Genomic DNA, 18,870 nt, shown 5'->3' with positions numbered 1-18,870 from the left:
ATAGGCTCGCCTGGATAGGTTAGTTACAGGGGCTATATCTCTTTGAACAACGGTTACTATACTACTCCATTTACTAACTGCAATTACTAAGAATATAGCAACATATGTGACAGGCACTCACTAGGTTTGCCTTAGTAAGTAGCACGACTATTTTTTTTTTTTTTTTTTTTAAGAGTAGGCTCCGTACGATATGTATACAAGGATACCTCGATGCTTTTAAAGCGGGCAGGAAGAGCTGGAAATTATTAATTCAGGTCTCAAAACGAAAGCTTTGCCAGGAAATGTGGAGTTTCTCTCTTCGATTACTTTGCCTTGATTTAGTTCGGCGTCAGTCACGAAAAAATTTCGCTGGTACGTTCACTAATTCTATCTTGCATTCCTCCTTCGAAATGCTCGCAGGCACGCATAAAGTCGTGCTAGAAAATATGCTTCGTCCTGCGTTACGCACAGACAGCTGCCAGATCAACTTGGACGAGTCGTATACAAGAGAACGGGGTGGTGATATCGGGGGAACATTTGTCTGGGCCGATATGCGCTGGAAATCTGACTGTTTTCTTCCTGTTTTGCTTGTGCAGGTAAATCGGTGGACTCCTTCAGCCTGGGACTTTCTCCGCACGGTGAGTCACATTTACTCATGGTTATGATCGCTAAATGACTCCATTTATGCTGTTTAGTTTACGTGTATATTTAAGAAACAATGGCAGCATAGATAATAATATTACTATCCCTTTTGTCTGACGACTGCCAACTTATCAACCGCCCAGAAACCAGCTTTGAAAAATCTGGCATCACTTGCCAGTCTTTGTTGGCTGTCAACTTCTTCGGAAATGCAAAAAAATGAAAAAAAAAAAATAATAATAAAAAAATAAAAAGCTGGAAGAATATAACAACACAAGCAGAAAACGAAATATGAATATCTGCTAATAACAGGTTAAAACCCGATATTTACTTGAAGGAGCGTATGAGAGGTTGATATGAATCATGTTATTTGAGCAGTATATGTATACTTCGACTGGATTCGATGCTCTCAGCCAACACCGCGCCTTTGGAGGAAAACGTCGCGCAGTTTCGATTTTTTTTTTTTTTTCGTATCATCACAGGATTGGGTAAGAAGCCCACGACACCCATTTGGCTGTTTTCTGCAGGTCAGGGAGGGATAAATACTCGGATTATTTCAAATGTGTAGCACTGTTTCACGCGCCTAGTGTGCGTGCCCATTACGAACACAACGTTTTTTTTTTCCGTGACTATTACTCATGAGCAGAGGCTGAACATTTTGTAACAAATGCGTATATTATATTAAACGCCACTTTGAAGTCTTCTTTGATATAAGTGATGTAATCTTTTTTCGCCGGAAACCTCTGTATACCATGTCTTCTTGCCTTGCGACGTACAGACGTACGTTCCTTCCAATGGGCGAAGGAGGACAGAATCGGCCGTAGTGCGAGCCCGTCTATTATGTCCTTGCTCCAAATTTTTGTTAACCGCTAGCCCCGGTTGACGAGAAAAAAAAAAAAAAAAAAGGTGCTGTAGCCGCGAAATACTGAAATCTGCGAAAGACGAAAAAATAAATAAAATAAAAACGGACAGGCATGCCTGTGACATACATACTATCGGTGCGTTGTTTCACTTTCCTTTCTCGCGCTTTTCTGTCACATTTCATGCGCTTCCGCTTTCTCGCTTTTGTTATTATTTAACATAGCGGACACGCCGGGCCTACTTTCCCAGTGTCACGCTACGCGCCGCTGCGCTCTCGCCACGCCCCCCTAGCGCGCGCGCGCATCTCGCTCCGCCTTCGCTTTCCTCCTTTCTCTCTTTTCTCTCCTTCTCTCATTAATTCTCTCTCACTGTTTTCCTCCTCTCAGACGCAGTCTGGCTGGCTCGGCTGGCTTGTTCCGTTCCATCTTCGTGTCGAGTTGTGTTCGGTGGCTCAGTTGCGGGCAGAACCTCGGCGGACCTTGATCACGTCGTTCGAGTTCAAAGCATTTCAGTCTCTGTATCAGAGCTTGAAGGATACCCGAGAAGATATTTCGAAAGAGCGCCTTAAAGGAATACCCCTCGCTCTTTGTTGGTACTGTAAAGGAAGGACCCACAACCCAGGTGTTTAATTCGTGGGTGTGGGTTTCGTTTGCATATTTGTGGGAGTTTAGATGCGTGTGGTACTGCAAAGTGGTTCGCGTCTAGTTTCAAGCTCCATTTCGCGATGCTCCACACCAAACCTTATGCGGCGATGGAGGACTTTTAAAAGTGAATATGCTTCTCTGCTTTCCACTATGTATCCCGGATAGAGCGGGCACATTATAACGACTTTTGTCTCATTTTTCAGCTTCAGTCGACCTTGGTTGGTCTCGTTGAAGTTCGATCATTTATCGTGTAGTTACGGAAGTGTGTGCGCCTGTGATGCGCCTATGATAGCCGGTGTTCGGACACTGCGGTGGTTTTCACTATCTTTGCCTGTCAAAAATGCCCGCAAGGTCTCGCTGACAGAACTTCTCAAGCATTACGCTTTCTCGGACCGTTTCCCATAGGGCTGCTATATAGAAATTAGAGAACAAAGCTTTCGGCAATGTATTCACCCTCGTCTTTTTCTTTGCGCACAGTTTGGTTTAAGTGCGATCTGCGTGGAGATGTTGTGCTCTCAGCAATCAAAATAATCTTTACACATGCGCACAAGAACAGGTTTGGGATGTAGGAAGAATAGAAAGGAGCTGCACTTCACAGGCTGATACGCACTCCTGTGTTTCTAGTGTTTAATATACAAAATAACATGCCAGATTCCAGTACATCGCCCTATCGCACAATATCGGCAGCTGACATCCCTGGCGGGCTGTAGCGGTTTCTTAACGTCATTGGCGTTTTTAACTTTTCACCTGTTTTTGTGTACTCGCCGATGTTATCTGCATCTCCATCGTTGGGACGTATTTAGCTCTCATTCCCATTTTTTTTTTTTTCGATGCTGCAGACGTCACCTGCCTGTATCTATGCAAGTTCCTTAGCCATGAATTTGCCCATGTCTCTTTTATTTTTCTTTGTCTGTTCACACGCTGTCGCGTGTGTATGCGCCCATATAGAAGAGAGAGCAAAAAATAGGTGGAATACTACTATGAAGAACGGAGAACGGCGTGCTGCCAACCTTAACCCCCTCTCCCCCCGCCCGCCCGCACACATACACATACACACACTGCAAAGACAAGAGCACGCGCGCTTACGTCCCGCCGTGGTCCTTCGCTGTGGGATTCACATTCATCATGGCTTATCGGGGATTCTGACGTCCCGATCTGTCTGTGCTCTTGTCGACCCCGCTGCCGACTCTGGCCGAGCGTCTTTCTCTCCATGCTGCCACTGCCACGCGGCCGCTGATCTCTTCTCCATCCTCTATCTCCTCATATCGCTCTTTCTTCTTCCTACTGCCGCGTCTCTCTCGTTATCTCTATTTCGGGGACCTCTTTTTCTCTTTCTCGCGTGCGCGCGGCCTTATCGAGGTTTCGCATCGGGCCCCCGCAACGAGCATTGCTCTCATCCTCATCCACACAGCCATCCTCCTTTCAACCATCTCCAGTCATGGCGTTCGTTTTTTTTCTTTTCTATACTCTATTTTATGCACCTGAGACATTCGGTGAAATGCCTTTGCACCCGTTTCCTATCAAGAAGCCTGCCTTGTTTCCTGTTTAAATTGAAAGCGTTTCGGAAAGAGGTTGCCGCGTCGTTTGTCCGATGTTCGCCAAGGGCCTTTGGGGTTCGTGATGAGACTGCGTTTGCGGAAGTCGTTATAGGATGACTTTCCCCGCAAGAGCAGCGGTATAGAGAAGCAGGTATACGGCGCTTTGTTTCTGACGGTGCTGTGAATGTTGGAAATATTGGCATTTCCGACTCCCCGCCACTTTAGTGGAAAATTTGAAGCGTGTCGCCAAACCCTTATTGCGGCTATCATGTTCTTATTTAATTGTAGAGGCACTCGATCAGCATATACCCTGTATACCCCGAGCAAGCGAACTCAGAACTGTAGGAATCGAATTCTGTTCACCCAGGAGCAGTTATTTTTCCAGTGCACTTCCTGCGCACTTGAGTTGAATTCAAATAAAGAAAGCCCTGTCTTACAGGATTGTCAACGATATCCTACATCAGATTGCGAAACATATGAAAAAACCATAAATTTATATCGTGCCACGAGGAGAGAAATTCTAGTGTTTATGAAAGTCGGTTATGAAAAAAAAAAAAAAAGAGTATTGAAACTTGGGGGTTCTAGCCATTGCAGACTCACAGAGGACGCGGTGATCGTTTTTTTTTTTTTTTTTAAATATACCGTTATTTGTCGAAATAAACTGACATCGTTCATATAAATGTTAACCTATCTGGATATTTGTCTCTGGGAAGGTTGGAGAAAATTCATCGAATAGCTTTGTGTGCGTCTGTTGATTTTTGCTGTTATAGTAAGCATACCTCACTGGATCTTTTCAATTTTATTGTTTATTTATTTTTTTCTGTATAGGCTTCATACCATACATCCACATATTCTAGCTTGGGGCGCACAGTTTCGTCAGAATGGTATAGTGTCATTCAGTTATGACCAGGAACGCTTCATCAGCAGCCTTATAAAATTTCTGACACACACAGGCACACACGCCCACACACACGTACGCACACCGTAATTTCTCTCTTCACAACCTTCTGTGGTAAAGGCATTCTTATGCAAAGTGATTACCGATCCGAAACGCAAACATCATAGTTAAAAACCCTACTACAAATACAAGCTACAACAGCACTTGATCCACTTCAACTGGCTTTCTGTGCAACTATATATAGCTTTATAGATTGGAATCCAATGCAGCTTATAGCATCCGTAGGACGTATACGTAAGGATCGCCTTATACGTATATTTGAGAATTTGTCATTTTCTTAAATGGAAATTCTGCTAACCTCTTAAACAATTTATATTCCTTGTGTCAATCGAACGCCCCATTTACAATACCCCTGTAAGGAGCTGAGAAACGCGAGGAAATTTCAAACTTATTTTTTCAATGTGATAACGTCGTTTTCTTAACGGTATGCAGCGTCTGCAAATCTTGACGTCGTAGACACGATACAGATAGTGCAGTATACTCAGCAACTCGATGAACATAACTGATGCGCCGCCTAGGTCGCGTGCAGGGCCGAACTGAAATGCACAGATTTTGTAAAGCTATAATCGAAAGTGCTGAGACAGTTTTAAATAGAATGAAGGGAATAACTATATACTAAATAAACTTGCCGATAATATATATTCCACAGATACCAACAACTTTAGCCCGTAGTAGCGCTTCCGATGGTAGCGCCGCAGCGTCCTCGATTTAGTAATTGCTTCTTTCCTAAGCATTTTAAAACTGAACCAAACAAGATTATGAAGGATAAAAGTGGCTGCGATTTGTTGAAATAGAGAAGAATATAGGCTGGCTTAAGTTTATACGAACGAAAATTAAAAATAAGTGTATGACGCTTTGACATAGTCATCAAAATCTATAGTATATTCACTTTTACTTCAGACCACCGTGCTTCAGACGATCCAGGTGGCTGCCATGTTAGCATGATTACTCAGCATGACGCCACCGTCCGCTCAGGCCTGACTGTCTTGAGAAATTTGATGTATCGATTTCTACCTAACCGCGAGTTCTGCCGTCGTTGCTGCTACCAAGTGGTAAAATTATATATGCCAATATTATTTTATTTACACGTAACGCGACAACGAATATAACTCGAGGAAGGCGCTTGCGTCATGAAGAAATTGTGGCGATTATAACGCGGCATTGAAACTTTAACCATGCTCTGATGTGATCTAATTCAACGTGATTCTTCGCGTATACATGGCGCGTCCGAAGCCGTTGACCTTTCCTCCCGGCATTTCTTTCTTACCCTCGCCCCATTTTACGACTCCCAGGTTTCAAAAGGTCGGTTTCTCCCCATAACTAGCCAGCTCTTCAGTAGAGCTACCTTGACGGGAAGAGTTCAGTTCAGTTCAAGGCTGCCGAACGTGGATATTGAGTTAGTTGACCCCGGTTTGTGATGAGGATGCATGCATCTTCATTATAACCGAGGTCGTGTGTTCGCTACATCCGAAGCCACGTGTTATGCATGCATCTACGTTATAACCGAGGTAGAGTACGTGTTCGTTGTATCCGAGATCACGTGGCAGGCATGAATCGTGGCGTGCATGAATATACACAACATGCAACCTCGGCTGCATGCTCTGTATATTCGAAGTCACGTGGTACACACGCATCTTCGTTATGTAGAGGATCGTGCACAAGTTCGACCATCTTTGAACAAAGTGGAGTCGCAGTTGCTGCTGCTGCTGCTGCTGCTGCTGCTGCTGCTGCTGCTGCTGCTGCTGCTGCTGCTGCTGCTGCTGCTGCTGCTGCTGCTGCTGCTAAACATCTTGGCAATTGGCCAATCCGCAATGCTCTTCGAACGAAAAGTGAAACCGTAGAATTGTTCTTCTCTTACGTCGACGTAAACTCTATAAAGTAAATAACGAACCACCTTATAACTTAGAATTTTGATTCTCTTTGTTCAGTGACGACGAAGCAACCTGTTTGAACACCTTGCTATTTTGATATACTGCCGGTATAATCTAGGAAAATACTGAAGGATAGGCTAGGCGACTTTCAACGGCTCTCACATGGGGTCACTGTGGATAACACTGTAATTTTTTGAAGTTTGGTTGCTTCTATAGAGCTGCGCCTCGTATAGCACTCGATCGTAACGTTAACTTAAATCGCATCATCGGATCAAATCAGTTTATTAATTTATTCCGAGGTGCTTAGGGCACGGACAAAAAGTATAGGTGAGATCGACGGGGTTCGTGCTCCCTGCAAAGCATACGTTTGAAAACGTTGGATGTTGTAATAAAGGGAATACATTTGCGCAACGCAGCTACTTACAAACAAAAAAGCGTATAGAAAGAGAAAAATTGTGATGCGAATAACAAGGGCTTGTTTCAGGTTAGGGAACATGGAATATATTGTGTACGAAGTATGCGTGGCACTATAGGCAAAAACAAAACGCCACCAGATAGGTATGCAAACGAAGAAGTAACAACTATATTCCTATGCAAATTTGCTCACAAATATACTGCTGGAATCACTGAATGATTTATAGATGAAATCTGTATTATGTTTCCGTTCCGAATACAGTTTGTTGAGCAGAGATGGCAAACAAAATTTCAGCATTCGCTTCCTGTGATTCGTGAGGAGTACACCAAAGTTCCATTTTTTTGGCATTTCCTATACAATATACATGGTGACTCGTTGCAAGTTCGGCTAGTTAAGCTATAGGATGATCGCGTTTGATTATTTTCGATTTTTGATAACGTACCAGAGTTTAGGTTTATAAACACTGTATGCTGACAATGTTATTATTATTTTTTTTTTTAACAATACGGCTGTGTGCGAATAACAAGACACTTTTTCAAATAATGCGGATTACCCGCTTCTGTGCATGGGATGCCTTATTAATATTTTCATGTATTGTAGTGCGCGGCAGAATTTATGACCGAGAAACAGGGAATTGTATATATATACTTATAGAAATGTGAAATGATAACAGTAGCTATGTAAATAGCCAGTTATGGGTGATAGTTTTCTGCCAATATAGATAACGGGGTCATCCGATGGTATACTTAAATTGTAGTATTACTGCTTACAACCCCCCCCCCCCCCCCCCCACCCCTTGTTTTTAATGAGATAGATGCACCGATCAGTGATACAGCGAACTGCGAGCCCTCTAAATAAGTAACTAAATAAAGCAGGGACAGAAAGAAACTCGCGACTCGGTTCGTGGAAGCGTGCGTGCTCGCCTCCCTTGTGGAGCCCTTAGTCCAGGCTGTACTGCGGCGAAATGAAGCAGCGCAAATTGGCCCACTGCTCCGACCGACCCGCATCATCGCGGTCTCACGCATTTGCCGTTCTCTAACTGCAGCAGCGGTGCAATTACTGCCGTATTCGAGTTTCGCCGCCGACGAGTACAGCAATACGGTTTTCGTTTCCTGCGTCCCACTGCTGTTCTCGCAGTTTCTTCGAGTGAGGCAGCGATACCTGTAGAGTGGCTACTTCTGCACTTTCGTGCGCTGTTTTGCGGTTCGTCTTTCTTTTTAGAGTCCGCGTCTAGTTCCCTTTCTTTTTTATTATTTGCTACCCCCCCCCCCCTCCTTCTTTCTTGTTCTTTTTTGCTCTTCATTCTTCACTGTTTGCCAGTGCGTTCGCGTCCCTTGTTTGTTCGCTCAGTTTCCCATGCATGACCACGAGTTCTCCAGGAATCCTCTTTCCATGCACGCATCGCGGCGTCCGGGCTTCTCAGTGTTCCACGCTTGACCTTCCGGCTGAACTGGCGCCCTGATAAAAGAAACGGAAAGAGGCACGCTGAAGCGAATCGAGTTCTTCAAGACGACCGCAGGAGGAAAGCGGTTTTTCTTTATTTATTTTCACCTGTCTGACTTCTTAACCGTGCGCACGAATTTCAGCGGCGTACTTACAAGAACGTTTTCAGTACTTCGCTTGGTTCGGGCGCGATCGCTGTTTTTGGTCCATCGTGACGAACTTTCTCATCTTCGGAGATGAGGCGCTGCGTTCGTGACGTGATCACTCTTGCAAGCATTTTGCGGCCTGCTCCGTGTAGATGGTAGTTTTTTCTTCACTCATGCTTGTTTTTCACAGCAAAGGGGACGCGGCGTGCCTCATATACTTCCGTTACGTCCCAGAGTTCGTCGGCCAGACAGAGAGCAAATTGTTGTTGGCCAAAACGTCGTCCCGTGACGTCATGGCTTCAAAAACAGCGTTAGGTGCTGATGTCCGGGGCTGCGAAGACCGGGAAATTTCCCTCACAAACAGTTTTAGCAAAAATGGCAATGAAAATGAAAAGGAACAAGGCAAGAAGAGGAATGGTGTGTTGAGAGTACTTTTTTTTCTGACATGATCGAGTCGAATACGAACTGTGTTACCTCAGTACGGGACCATATACGAATATAATCTTTGTTCTCATATTTGCTACTTTTGCAAAGTAATCATACAAGTCGAGCAACAGTGTTCAAGATTGAAATGCCAGCAACAGCACTGCGGTGTGCCGTGCTAGCAATTAAAGCTGTGGCTGTTAAAAGACATAGCGCTATTATCCGCGGAGGGGCCACGAAATCAATTCAGTACGATAACTGAGCCTAAAGTTATAAGCGAAGAAAAAAATTTTTTTTTTCTCTTGCTGATGACTAAAAGGAATAAGCTAGAGCCGCACCTCGGAACATGAGACAAGCGCATGGAGGTATCAGCCATGACCTCACGAGATTGGGCATCGAGGGAAAGTTGCTAAACTTGCCTATAAGCCTTGCTGCGCCGTCCAGCTTTGCAGGGGTCGTATGGGCATTATGAATGTCGGCACAGGACTAGACAATTTAACGTCTCTGAACTCTTCATCCCACGCGTATACTGATTGCTGCAGGATGTGTTCAGGGTTGGTGTGGACCCATATTTTTTTTTTTTAACAGTCGTCGAAGAAAAGTGTTATATTGAAGGACCTATCAGAAACTCCTGCCAATTAGTCGAGTAGTTTTTGAAAAGCTAAAGTTTATTCGATTCTGTTCGAATAATTTACAAAACAGCTCTATTTGATCGGTTCGAATAATCGAATACGTGGACATTCGATTCACTATTGGACATTTTAGCCTCTTTGAGAAGTCCATATAGCCAAAGCAGCGACGAGCTCCACCTATTCGCTGGTAGGCTGTCTTCGAACGGCGCAAACACCACTGCCATCAACAACAAAAAGGCCTCGCATGTCTTCTGTTTGTGTCTGCTGCGACGCCGTATGCGCGGCTCCCGAGGAAAAAAACACCCATTTGCATATACCGCACCCATAACGTACGAGCGTGGCCGAGAGCCACATAATTCGACGCCGCGCGGCACCGACAGTGCAGAGGAATGAGTTTGTGTACGCAAATGTATGCAGGGACGTCGTGTTCCACTTCGTTTTATCTGTGGTTCACGCACACACGAGCGCTCGCACCCAGATTCGCAGGGTGGTATATATACGTAGCTCTGCTCGAATTCGTTGCGGCCGTATGCAAATGAGATCGCACTGCCGCGGCCCGCGACCGGCCTGTATAACTCCCCTGATCACCGCGCTGGCGCGGCAGTCTCCCATGGCTTCGAGTCGATCGCCCGGTATTATTTGTCCTGTTGGGACCGTCGTCGTTTTTCTTGTCCGCCTGTGTTTGGCACATACGGAAGGCTCGTTACTCCGTGCGTGCGCTATGCCTTAAAGCACCCGCTTTATCTGTCCACGGTGTCCTGTAATGTCCCTCTGTCGCGAGTTATCGGGGTGGTCGGGATGTCGGGATCACCGTCCACGTTGATCGCACTGGGCTCATTCTAAATTTAAATGTGGTGTAGACCGCATCGCGATAGATGAGGGTTTTCTAAGGTTTCTGTGCACGCTAAGAGCTCCAGGTAGTCGGAATTAATTTGGAACTGTCCACTATACGCTGCGCCGTGCGCTTAGGCGACGCTGTTTCCTTGACAGGCTAGTTATCAGTTAACCAGTAGCCTCTAGACCAGCACTTCCAGTTTTTTGAGACGCGTTATAGTTGCTAGTCTCGACTCCCGAAACTACGAGCTGCTCCTTTTCTATATATGGCTGTGTTTGCTGAGGCGCAAATATTACTTTTACAAGATTTTCGTGAATGTGAAACAAATCATGTTCGGTCACTTTATCGCTCATATCTCAGGTTGAGATGAGAGAAGCTGACTACATTCCTTGTCCCTTGTGAACGACATTGTACGCTTTATTTTCTACAGATAATTGTATATACATTTGCACGAAACACACAGACAAGGCTGCAGTTCGGCTATAGATATCTGATGGAATAGGTACCTAGCAAGTGCTACAGGTTAGCTTATGTAAAGCACTGTCGAAAACGAACAAGATATGAACGACGTGGCTTCCATACGTGACGGGCAATTCTTCACGTTGTTTATTCCTTCAGAGAAACAAGTATGCGACCGGCCAGGTGTGACAATGGTGTCTGATCGGTTTACCTCCTGACCTTTCAAAAGCTCGATCGTTTCTTAGCTCTGTCGGACGCTTTCACTTGCACATACATGTGACCCGCAGCGTAGACGCTAACGGAGTACACTTTAGAACTGAAATGATTAGGACTTGCATATATTTCGCGTTCGAACGTTGGTTCCGCTGGTCTTGGGTGTCACTTTATGACGTATTATACCTGTGTATTTGTATACGCACGGTTTTACTGACTGCCGTGTTGTATAATCAACGCAGTCTTGCACAGTGGCTGATAACTTGGGCTTTGCCCAGGTGGTTGATATGTCTCATGCACACCTTGTCAGTTGACCTTGAATCGCGTCTCCTTCTCATCCGTAAAGGTAACCGAGAGGTAGCAGGAAATATGTCGACCTTGGACGCTCCTTTAACTGCTTAAATCCTGCTCCATCGTCTTGTTTCTTTCTGCTTATCTTCGAACCTCGGGGAGCGTTGCGCAAGTCCAGATCGTAAGGTCGATTCTGTCTACGCAACTATAATGCGCACCGGGTTTGTATAACGTTTCGCATAACTTGATCGCCAGTTGATTCGGATCATTCCCAAGGTTATGGTACTTGTAATCTCTTTTGGATTCTGGTCATGATCCTATGTCCTCATGCGAAGAGAGACATTATAATCTCTCCTATAGCCTATAGGCTCCAGCCGAGAATGAATTACGCCGTCTCAAACTTGTTCCTCGAAATTTAACCGAAAGAAACGAAGTGTCGCTGCCTATGCGAGTTTCTTGGAGAGCATTCACGCCAGCCGCTTTGGGAATGCTATAGGGTTGTATAGAACAGCGTAACTTTTTTTTATTTAGCTTGATCGAAAATGTGGATTCAGCTTCAAAACCTTAGCCGCATTATTCAGGTTATTTTATATGGATAACAATGTTCTTTAAATAAAATGCGCGGTCAAGGAAGTTGTTTCATCAGTTCGAGAGAAGGACACGAAGCATACCCCTATGCACTGCGGACCAAATAAATTCTCCTTGGAGCATGCATTTCTCACGAATTGATGTGCTTTGCGCAAACAAATTTTTATTGAAAGGCATGCTTTGATTACACAACACAGAAATGATTGAAGTCTCGCTTGTGGAAAAAATCGTATTTGTGCGGGCGAATCCAGCCAAATAGTGTGCGATGCTCGCATTTGAATGTCGCAGCGCCGGGAAAGTCTCTACTCATTGAAGAGTTGGGACAATGTTATTGCATGCTCGTGATTGAAGGGCTAAGGGGCTTGGTGCACTTTTCACGGCACCTTCGGGTCTACTCTTTGAAGAGTTAGGACAATGTTATTGCATGCTCGTGCTTGAGGGGCTAAGGGGCTTGGTGCACTTTTCACGGCGCCTTCGGGTCCTGTTGCACTGATACAGTTAGATGCGCAAAAGGTAAGGATAGAGTGAAAAAAAAAAAAGGATTGAGAGAGGATTGAGATACGGTCAGGTTGAACGAAAAATTTAGATTATAAGACTGAACTCGAATTGTCGTGAGAACTACAACCATGACCGAGACAGTCGCTTTTCAGGCATCAACGCCACCTGAAGGCGTGAATCTGGCACCGTCTTACCAAGTTGCTGTCTATTTGGAATCACGTAGCTGGGCCGGACCATTTGCGTGTATACTCAGTGACTGTCCTATTCACATCAGCATTTAAAATCATTTTTTTTAATGAAATAATTAGCATCGACTCATTTTTCATGTAAGTGGAACGAAAGAAGCACTAACCGGTACATTACATAATTTTTGACAACGTTCACTTGGCCTGAGTTAGAAAGAACACTTAGGGTTTCTTTTTAAAATCTTGGCCTTTTTGAGCTGGGAACACATGTGTAAAATACAATCGCAATTGCTCGCTGTAACATATGCACAAGACCGGCATAGACAACTTGTGCTGAGTTTGCTCTTTCGCCACTCATCTCATGCTTCCACCCAGCAAACGCCCCACAACACGCTACATGTATATATAGAGGTTGCAAGGAGTGAAGAGCTCAACTCCCTACAATTACAGGGGACAAAAAAAGAAGACGAGGAAAGCGGGGGAGCTGAAACGGTGAGAGATGGGATGTGAAAGCAGAGAAATGGTGTATAGGGGTTAGCTAGCAGCAAAATCTGGTGGTTATTACCGTGCCCGTAATAGTCGCCATCACGCGAGCCGCTCTTTGAACGCCCCCATTATCTCTCTCATGCCCGCAGTGAGCGACGTGTGAGACGCGCTGCACACGACTCGCTGAGTGATGCAGTTAGCTCGTTTTAATTTTTGCTTTTGGAGCTTTGAACAAAGCGGATGTTCGAACGGAAAAAGCAAGTCCATAAAGAGAAATAATGGGCGCAACGAAGAGTCTGTGTACACCCGTCAAAAGTTGAGTGTGGGATGAGTTGGAAACAGAAACTATACAAGCAGAACTACAAGTAGAAACAACGAGGCAAAGTGGTTAACTTGCGAAAGTGCATGAGGATACTAGCCGGCGTGGTTATCGTCAAAAGAGTATAGTTGTGCGCGTGTCTGCATGGGATGAAGAAAAAAAAAATAACAAGGGTTCAACGCTGCTGAACCGAATATGGAGTGAAAGCATTAGCTGGGGGTATCTGAGCGTTCTTCTTCTTCTTCTTCTTCTTCTGCTTCTTCTTCTTGTTCTTCTTATTTCTTAATACTGGGACACGGCACGCAGCGACGACCGGTTAGACCTGGCTTAGTATTGCTTTCAGAAAACTTGTATTGGTCCCTCCCGTCTTCGGTTTCACCCTAGACTTCGAGTTTTTGAGTGGTCATATGCAGAGAGTTCCGGGCGTGCACGTTCGTGAGCTTAATGCTGGTTTTATGGAAAGAAAAAATAGGGGGAAGGAGAGGCATACACAATGCTGGCTAACCACGGAGCTTTACTCAAGGAAGCGAATATCTACACAGTGGAAGCAGGGTAATAAAGATAAGGTATGATGCGCAACGACAGGAATTAAGATATGAGTATACGTCACAGGGTGAAAACACGAAAGATAAAAGCTAACATCGGATACAGGTCAAGGAAAAAGCGGCAAACAGCACTCAAAGGACTCCCCTCAAACCAGTGGCATCGCTCCAAATGTGTGACGTCGCGGCACACATGGGAACAGAAGAAAAAACACAAATAGAAAAGCGTGTTCTTCCGCGCTCACGGTCTCGCGTCAAAATGGCCACCTCCGGTTGTCGCGTCCGTCCGTCGGTGTCGCCAGCGGTGTCACCTTGTAGGGCTCCATGGAGCCATACGAGGTGACACCGCTGATGCAGTGAAGCGCAGAACAACGAAGCGGTTTCGTGAAAACTCGACAGTGCTGAAATTCACCATCAGAATTCGTCATTTTACCTGTTGTACTCTGACGAGCAAACGACTATCCATCAAATTGAGTAAAGGTATGTATTTTTGCTGGAACTCACGAATCATTTAGGAACTATTTGCCAGCACGGACTCCCTCGAAGAGACCACGTTCCAAGCGCTACTCGTAAGTGTAGGGTGGTCGGCCGGGACGTCATGGTGTAGCCGTAGCTATTGCTTGAAGGGGGGGGGGGGGGGGGGGGGGGGGGGGCTTTGATAGCTGGGTGCCGCTCCTTCTTTTTTTATTTTTGACCTGTAAAGTCCAGGGTGGGGTAAAAGGACACACGGGAAGAAAGTGCAGAGCAGTACCAAGCTAGAAAACGGGTCTGAATGAAGAATGATGGGGGGGATAAGGTTCAGGAGGATGAAGAGCTCAATTCGAACATAGATGAAACCATCGAAGATATCTGAATTCTTTGTTGGTGGCCGCTATACATGGCAAAGCCAATGCAGCCATGTTATCGGTATACATAATCGCCACTGTTTTGAAAAATTCACGTGTTAGCGCGTCGTACTTTTTGGCTTCCAATGGAAGAATTTCGGAAAATGGAACTACTTCAACAAAATAAAATCGTTTCCGCTGGGGCTCCCACACAGGCCCTCTGCAGATCGCCATGGTGGCACGCATCAGCCACTATATGTCGTTGGTGCCAAGCGTGTTAGAGGGGTGCTTAGTGAACGCGTTGCGGTGTATAACGTATGACTTCATAACACGCGTTTGGGATGTGTGCTGATGTTACAGTACAATAATTTTAAAACCTTTAGTGATTTAAACAACAACAACAGACAGATAAAACTCGCGGGATGAGAAAGCGATGTTAAAGTCGTTATCACGACTATACTGCTGAGGCGGAGCAGCTTAAGCTTTTGGGCTTTTTATAGGCTGGAATATTCTTTATGATTTAGATTTCAGTTTTGGCGAGTTCTCTCATTCTCGCTAGGCGCAGTATATTGTTTTACGGCTGTCTCAAACATAGTAATCGGCTGAGCTCGAGTTGTGAAATTCACGAATATTTTATCCACAAACTGCAATAACTTTTCGGTCAGAGCGGCATGAAAAGAGCTGCACCCCATATAGCTGACTGTGAACACTTTTTCGTCGTGAACTATAGATGCGCCATTTGGAAACGCCTCTGATTGGCGGGTATGTGACACGCTCATCCCGTGTTATACGGGCACGGCTACGGCCTGTGAGCGACAAGAGAAAAAAAAAGCGTAAAGGCATTAGCTTAGCTCTCTGCCTCACTGTTGACTTTGTGCCATCTGCCGTTTCCTGATAGGGCAAAGGACAAAAATCAGAAAAATAAATCTAAAAGATCAATACGAAAACAAAAAGGCAAGCAAGCAGCGGTAGTTGAAGATCACTGACGCGGAAAGTAAAAAGAGAAGGGTAGAAAGCGCTTCTGTGCACACAGAGAAGTAGAAGAGGCCGAATGGTCTGCCGCCTTTTTCTGGTCGGTGCATACTACTATACACTGTCGCCAAACCCTGCCGCCATTGCTCCGTCTCGCCCCGATTCTTTTCCCCCTCGTTCTCTCTATCCGTGGCTGGCCCTTTAAGCCCTTCCGCCTCTTTTCTTTCCCTGGTGTTATTTATCTGACACTATTCTGGTCCCTCTATCCCCCCTCCCCAGAAAGGCTGGTCTCGGGCTCATACAAGAGCTCGCTTCGAAAACTCGGTTCAGCGTCCGGTGCCCTTAATGTTCCGGGGGAACCCCTGGACCATTTTGTGCCGCACGGACCATTTATTAAGAGCGTCCATCTTTTCCTTCGCCCTCGCATGTTCTTCAGATACTCCTCTCCGCGTCCACCACATCCTCCCTCTTTGCTCAACGTACCCTTTCCCGCCGGCCTTGCAACCACTTGCCGATGTCGTGCGCATTTCGCTTGCAGCGTTCATCGCCTACTCATAGAAGAATACTGCCGATGGTGGGTGAGGGAAATGGTGCGTTGTTTTCACTTTTCTAGACGTGGACTCTTCACTTTACATTTTTTTTAGGTATATAGTGGGACACCTGCTCTCAAGACTTCGACCATGATTTACCAGCATATAGGTATGCGACTCCCAAATATGTGTATAGCGGGTGTCCCATATTTGAGGTAGGCCAGGGAAACCAGTTTCATATACAGCTGTCAGCCATCTTGCGCAGCATTGGCATTTTATGTTTTGCAATTAATTAATTAATTAGATTATTTTATAAATTACTAAATATTTACTTTAGAGAATAAGCGTGCTTTGCAAAGATGGAGACCATTTTCATAAACTCCCATATAATTATTTGCTATAAAGAAAGCCTTACGCGTATCATTTTTTTTTTCGAATTCGAAAGGAAGCCCGCGAAATTAAAAAAAAAAAAAAACACGTGACTAGCGCATTCGCGCGCAACGATTCTGCTGCTCTCAATCGAGATTTGAGGTAAACATATCGGATTCGGCCGTTACTCGACGGCCCCGTTGCAGCGGTGGGCTGATATGTTGGCGATGGTCGCAACGAGCTCACCTGCGCTCGCTGCAACTCGCTCTGTCACATGCGCCAGCTGTATGACGCGGGCGAAGAAATCATCGCAATGTGCCTCAAAAGTATTCTAATTATCCAGTTAAGAAACAAAAAGCTACTCGTTATCCTTTTAATTATCGCAACTGAGTGGTCAACCCTTTCCAAAAGCACTGCAGCTCGCCGAAATCCTACCATTATTTTTTTCTACCAATCAGAAACAGCGCAAGAGACCTACAGACGCGACGTCTTTAGTATCCCCATTTCGGGAAACTAACCCGGCCTGGCGGCGTCAACCGTTTGAAGCCTCTAAGAATGCCCCTGGCTGGCTATGTAGTCGGCTGTTGATATGGCCGGAACTTATTGGTCGGTCGGTTGTGTGACGTCACGAGATCACAAGTCATGATAGAGTTGTAAATGGCTGCTAATTCGGGCAGCTACTTTCATATGGAAGAATGAAAACTGCAGTCGAACCCGGCTGGACCCATATATCTCCAGCCAGGCCATGCAAGCACGTCCACATGTCTTGGTTAATTAAATGAGGCCTTTAATTAAGTCTATGTCACGTGGCCTTTCCATATAGTGTGGTAGGAGGCACAAGGTTCTCTCACTCTTTTGGTTCACTTGTGCAGTGATTGTGATATTGTATGATATTGCGCAATAAATGATACAGAATGGAGCATGTCTCTGTCATTATAAGTGATAAAAAAGTCATGTAGCAGTCTGTAAAATATATATGTTACACATACAGACAGGGTGTCTCAGCTAAATGTAACCAAGGTTTCAAAAATACGGGGAGCCCTAGCCCCACTGACACCAACTAAGAGCTGTGCAGAGTCTCCTATGCTAACCTCCAGTATTTTTCGTTCACCAATCTTTATTAATTATTAAATACTTATTAGCTATTTTAATCATTTACTTGAGAAAAAAAGGTGTCAATACAAAAGTTATACATCTTCGCGATTCTCAAAAAACGGCTTGCTAAATTGTTCCCATCAAGTTAGCATTTACTTTTTTTTTTTTTTTTTACCTGCCGAGAATTATATCTGGTGCAATATAAAGAACTTCCTCGTGACGGCAGTGCCATTTTAAAGCACCGAGACGCGTCCCAGACAACAAAATCGGCTTTTCTGTTCAGTGTAGTCTCCGACGAAGGTTGGTGCGCGCACTTGGAGAATGGCGATTAATTTTAAATAAGAGCTAGTCACGTGACAGCTTTTCTTTTTTTGAAGGCCTGTACATAGAGCAAATAGAGCTGTAAATAGAGAAAATACCCCGGTCACACGGAACTTCTTTAAGGTCTTTACTGCAAAGGAGGTTTATTGCTCTAAAGGCGCAAAACCAAAAAGGATCAGCGGCGCAGCTACACAGCAAGGGCAAAGGAGATAGATACGATGATGATGATGATTGACGCAAACCTCATTAACGCCATCTGTCGACCAGGAAAATCACTTTAAATCTATAGAACAGTTGACCTAAAGCGTGGCAATATGAAATAAATAGTACTAGTCAGCAAATACTGCCCAACGAAAAGTGAGCTCAAAACAAAAAAGGCAATGAAGAAAAACACTGCAAAAGGGGAAAAGCAAAACATTAGTATGTCGATGCGGTTGCTGAAAACAATTGAAATGGTATCTTAACAAACCAGATTATTAAAGTTCATTGTAATGTGAAATTAATCCTTGAATACAATTAGGCATAAATATAATATTCAAAATTATATTTGCGTCAATGCTTTTATCTTCTAAGCTTGCTCGTTGGCGCTCAAGGAGAAGCTTAAAGGCCACTGACGACGGCCTTTCCCGCCACGGGCCTTTTTCGCAAAGTTCTGGAGACTTTGCCGTGTAACTGCGCGCCCACTGCCTTTGGAGCAAAGAACCTTTATTCCAAAGGCCTTACAAGTGCCAGTCTGACAGGGGTATTAATCTCAGCGTGATAGAAACAACGCAGCTAGCCGTTTTTCGATGCTA

General features: G+C 44.9%; 1 pseudogene across 1 annotated transcript in view; it reads left to right on the top strand.

The window, feature by feature from the left end:
• The window catches only part of LOC146175636 (homeobox protein Meis1-like), a 326,682-nt pseudogene that overhangs the window by 198,062 nt on the left and 109,750 nt on the right, over positions 1–18,870 (top strand). Inside the window, exons 7-8 of the transcript XR_014701149.1 lie at positions 7,979–7,993; positions 16,092–16,135. The product of XR_014701149.1 is annotated as a homeobox protein Meis1-like (transcript). The remainder of the gene's footprint in view (positions 1–7,978; positions 7,994–16,091; positions 16,136–18,870) is intronic.

The sequence above is a fragment of the Amblyomma maculatum genome, chromosome 10, assembly GCF_055883805.1.
Source record: "Amblyomma maculatum isolate TAMU_Amacu chromosome 10, ASM5588380v1, whole genome shotgun sequence".
In the NCBI taxonomy this organism is placed as follows: Eukaryota; Metazoa; Arthropoda; class Arachnida; order Ixodida; family Ixodidae; genus Amblyomma; species Amblyomma maculatum.
This window is presented reverse-complemented; position numbering and strand designations above follow the sequence as displayed.